Genomic DNA, 5366 nt, shown 5'->3' on the forward strand with positions numbered 1-5366 from the left:
TCTTTCCCTTCTTCATTTATCTCAAAGCCATTTGCCTGCTGACTCAGTCTAAAGACAAGATCAAATGTCTCTTCTTGAGGAAGAGTTTCCCTTCCCCTCCCTAGCAAAATTAATGTTTCTCTTCTCAGTGCCCTGAATAGCACTTTATTCATAGCTCCATTACATCACCCAACTTCCACACTCCCAATTAGGCGTTATCAGTACTCTCTGGCAGACTCTCCTGGGCTGGAACCTTATCAGATCATCTTTGTATTTTCCGAACCTGGCACACCATAGGCTCTCCCTACAGATTTCTAGCTAACCAGGACCCGGTGGGAATACTAGCTGGATTGGATAGCTAGTACCTTCTCTCAGACTCTACTGATCAATGGATAGCAGGCTTGCTTTCAAGTAAGATCACATTAAACCTGACACTTCAGACTAATCTGTTAGAAAAAAGGCACACTACATTAAAAAAAAAATTACAGTACAATGGAAACTTCCTGGAGGCAAAAGGCTACAGGCTCTCGCCTGGTAAAACATCCAGTTTCTGCCTACGTGGGGAAGAGTGGCTCTTCCCAGACTTACTGTACCTCTTGTTCCCTGCCACCACCATCAGTAAGGTCTGGTGACATTACATCACAGAGTACAGCCTGGTGCTATCTTCTCCCAGACAGATCATGTGACTGCTTTGTTTCTGTATGTACAATAAATGCTTTCTCTGATCCCTGTCCAAGTTACTGTTTTCAGTCATAAAAGTGTTTGGCTCTATGTTTTGTAGACTATAGCTGGGGAAGGGTCTTCTTGGCCTTCCTGATCTTCAACCTGTCTCAACCAAACAGCTGTTGCTATTTATCTAGAATACTTTCTGCATTCAGGGCAGTTTCTAGTCTATCTAGTTATATGTAATTCTCAAAGCAGTCTAAAACAGATTTTTTTTTCCTGCACTTTTATTTTTATTTATTTTATTTTACTCTTTTTAAATAAGCATACATTAGTAGTATTAGAGAGTTTCATTGTGATAATTTAAACAGAATTTTCTTAAACAGGTAAGATTTACAGCAAGAGTCATCTAGGCCTGTGTCCTGCAAATTTATTTCCTCAATCATTGTCCACAGGACCCTGAGAAGCTGTAGGAATATGTAAGTGTATACTCAACACCTAGATTCTTCTCCAACATTCAATCATTTTCCTGAAGTTTTAAAAGGAGCAGGGAAAAAAAAAAATAAGCCAGGTGCCTTAGCTCCCGTCTTTAATACTAGCTACTCAGGAGGCTGAGATCTGAGGATCACAGTTCAAAGCCAGCTTGGGCAAGAAAGTCCACGAGACTCTTACTCCAATTAACCACCAGAAAACCAGAAGTGGCACTGTGGATAAGTGGTAGAGTGCTTACCTTGAGCTGAAGAGTTCAGGGACAGCACCCAGACCCAGAATTCAAGCCCTACAACTGATATAAACAAACAAACAAATAAATAAAATGCTATGGAATTGAACAAGAATCCCATTCATTCTTTTTTCTCAAACACCATCAAAGAAAAAAGGTGTTCCACTTCCCTTATTGTCAAATAAGAACCCCATTTACACAAAGTCTCCCCTCCCCCAACATCAAACTACCCAACAAAGCAAAACCCTATGCCAAGCTAAAAGCCCAGGAGCAAAAGTGCAGAGAGATTAGCATCTTTCTAAAAGTAATAGCAGAGGGTATCTAGGTATGCAGCTCAGTGAGGAAATACTTGCCTACTACCACGCCTAAGGTCCTGGATTCCAACTTTATATCATCATCATCATCATCATCGTTGTCATTGTTGTCAGTGGGGGACTTGAACTCAGGGCCTGGGCTCTGTCCCTGAGATCTTTTTCTTTTTTGGTTGGTCATAGGGCTTGAACTCTGGGCTTAGGCACTGTCCCAGTGCTCTTCAGCTCAAAGCGAGCACTCTACCACTTGAGCTACAGTGCCACTTCCAGTTTTCTAGGGGTTTATTGGAAATAAGAATCTCATGAACTTTCCTGCCCAGTCTGGCTTTGAACCGCAATCCTCAGATCTCAGCCTCCCTGAGTAGCTAGGATTACAGGTATGAGCCACCAGAGCCCAGCGAAGTCCCTGAGATTTTTTGCTCAAGGCTAGAGCTCTACCACTTTGAGTCACAGTGCCACTTCCAATTTTTGAGTTCATTGGAGATAAGAGTCTCAGGGACTTTTCTGCCTGCACTGGTCTCAACCCATGATCTTCAGATCTTATTGTCTTGAGTAGCTAGGATTATAGTTGTGAGCCACTGGCACCCAGCCTAGGGTCCATGTTTAGCACTGACAAAAAAAAAAAAAATGACAGTAAGTGGCTGGTGGCTATGTTTACATTCCCATGCAGGACTCTCCATTTAATTTTTTTTTTTATTTTATTTATTTTTTTGGTCTAGTCGTGGGGCCTGAACTCTGGGCCTGAGCGCTGTCCCTCAGCTCTTCAGCTCAAGGCTAGCGCTCTACCACTTGAGCCACAGCGCCACTTCCGGCATTTTTCTTTTTGCTTATGTGGTATTGAGGAATTGAACCCAGGGCCTCATGCATGCAAGGCAAGCGCTCTACCACTGAGCCACCTTCCCAGCCCAGGACTCTCCATTTAAGCACACACACACACACGTACAAACACAAAAGTAGAACGCTAGCCTGGAGGGGGAAAAATTAAAATAAAAACCACAGTGCCATTGCCCAGGCCTTGAATTCAAGCCCCAGGCTTCACATACACACAAAAAGATCCTTCAAGCCGGACGCCAGTGGCTCATGCCTATAATCCTAGCTATGCATGAGGCTGAGATCTGAGGATCACAGTCCAAAGCCAGCCTGGGCAGGAAGATCCATGAGAATTTTATCTCCAATAAACCCTGAGAAAACCAGAAGTGGCACTGTGACTCAAGTGGTAGAGCGTTAGCCTTTAACTGAAGAACTCTGGGACAGCGCCCAGGCCTAGAATTTAAGCCCCACAACCAGCAACAACAACAACAAAAAGATCCTCCAGGACTGGGAATATGGTTTAGTGGTAGAGTGCTTGTCTTGCATGCATGAAGCCCTGGGTTCGATTCCTCAGTACCACATAAACAGAAAAAGCCTGAAGTAGTGCTGTGGCTCAAATGGTAGAATGCTAGCCTTGAGCAAAAGAAGCCCAGGGACAGTGCCCAGGCCCTGAGTTCAAGCTCCTTCAGACTGCTTGATCTTGACTGGGTAGAACAAGGTGGTAGTGGAAAGGTGGTGGGACGTTTCAATAGTCAAAATTACCTTAGACTATCTTTAGGCATTTTTGATAGACATTTTCTATCAATCTGTTTATCTGATCTTACTTTCTCTAGAATTTTAAAGGAAAGTCTTGAATTGTATCACTAATCTCGACACACCCAGCCTCTGCAGAAAGCCTAAACTGTGACAAAGACCCAGTATCTAAATCTCCTGTAATCCATTTCCCCCGTCTTTCAGAGAAGCGGCAAGTGGAAGATCCCTCCTATGCATTTTGTAAACACATTGTCTGAGGCTTTCTGGATTTCTCTCTGGGGAGTCCGGGTGACTGGACTTAGAATTGTTTCCTGTTTCCTTAAAGCAGGATTGGTGTCTTCATGTCAGCAATCGTGTTAGAGAAAATGTAAGAAAAAAAAATTACTCCTCCATATATCACCTTGACAATAAATTTTTTTTAAAAAACCCACATTACTCCATTACTCATATTTTGTTAGCAAAAAGGTTAAATTGGTATCATTTCTGCAAAGACAATTTGCTTATCTACTTGAAATTTATCTTTAAGATAGACTTGCCCGGGCTGAGAATATAGGGTTGTACAGTAAAAAATTATACATTAAGTCAGACATAAAACCAGCCAGAAGAAACTAGAGAAGCCACATTTGAGAGGTCAAATTTTGGAGTCATTATTGTAGTGCCAGTGGACTGCAAAAGGCCAATTACAAAGATCTGCAGCGGTGAACAGAGCTTGTATCAAGCTTTTAAAGCAAAGGTCATATGTTGGGTGGAAACCAAACCTCAACAAAATACTATACATAAACTCAGCACTAAGAGCAGAACTCCCCTACAGCTAAACAACATGATATATCTATATTTCCCCAAGGCGGGGGCCCTCCTGGCCCTACCCTTAGAGCCAGTCATCTACAATCCAAAGGATGGCTAATCTCACCTTGGAGCTATGTGGACAGCCCCCACCTCCCGCTAGTCTGTGTAACCTACAGGATGTCTGTGTAACCTCCAGCCCTAGCACCTGGCCAGGCACAGAAATAGCTATGGCTCCGTTTTCCTACTACAGTGGCTTAGTGGTACACTGCTTGCCCAGCATGCATAATGCCCTGCGTTTGATTCCTCAGTACCATATAAACAATGGCAAAACAAAACAAAGATAGATAGACCTAACCCCAGCACAAAGATCTATACAGGATGTAGTCCTAGTTGTTGAGAAATGGAGAATGGAAAAGGAAAAGGCAAGACTTAACTGTCAACAGGCAAGGACTATTTATTGCCATCAAAGGGCACAGATTTTCATGCAGGTTTGGAGGTTGGGGGATCAGGCTTATATGGAGCCTGAGAAAGGAGGCAGAGGTTAATGAAAAAGCCATTAGGTGTAGGGAATTGGGGCTTTTCAATGGGCTCACAATGGAATGTTAGCACCTGGACTTAGGTAGATTGCCCAGACAGTACATCAAGCAAGTTCAAACATACCTGGGATTATTTTGACTGGTGTTTGTAGGTGCCTGGGACAATAGGGTGTGTGTGTGGGGGGGGTGTCAATCCTTCACTAGCTACACAGTAGCAGAAGCAAGAGGGTCACTTGAGTCCTAGTGTATGGAGCCAGCTCAGGCAACACAGCAAAACCCTCTATTCTTTTGATTGTATTAGAATTTAAACTCAAGACCTTTTGCTCTCAAGTCAGGTGTTCATCTAGATCAATGGTGCCTCCACCCCTGAAAACTGTATCTCAAAAAATGTAATCATTTAGTATAATTTTTTTTCTTGTCTCTGTGGGACTTGAACTCTGGGCCAGGGCGCTGTCCCTCAGTTATTCAGCTCAAGTCTAATGCTCTACCACTTGAGCCGCAGCACCACTTCCAGTTTTTCTGGTGGTTTATTGGAGATAAGAGTCTCATGGAGGGCTGGGAAGGTGGCTCAGTGGTAGAGCACTTGCCTTGCATGCCTGAGGCCCTGGGTTCGATTCCTCAGTACCACATAAGCAAAAAGAAAAAAGCCGGAAGTGGCGCTGTGGCTCAAGTGGTAGAGCGCTAGCCTTGAGCTGAAGAGCTGAGGGACAGCGCCCAGGCCGAGTTCAGGCCCCATGACCGGACCAAAAAAAAAGAGTCTCATGGACTTTCCTGCCTGGCCTGGCTTTGAATCCCAACCTCAGATCT

Source organism: Dipodomys ordii, unplaced genomic scaffold, assembly GCF_000151885.1.
Source record: "Dipodomys ordii isolate 6190 unplaced genomic scaffold, Dord_2.0 Scaffold19, whole genome shotgun sequence".
NCBI lineage: Eukaryota > Metazoa > Chordata > Mammalia > Rodentia > Heteromyidae > Dipodomys > Dipodomys ordii.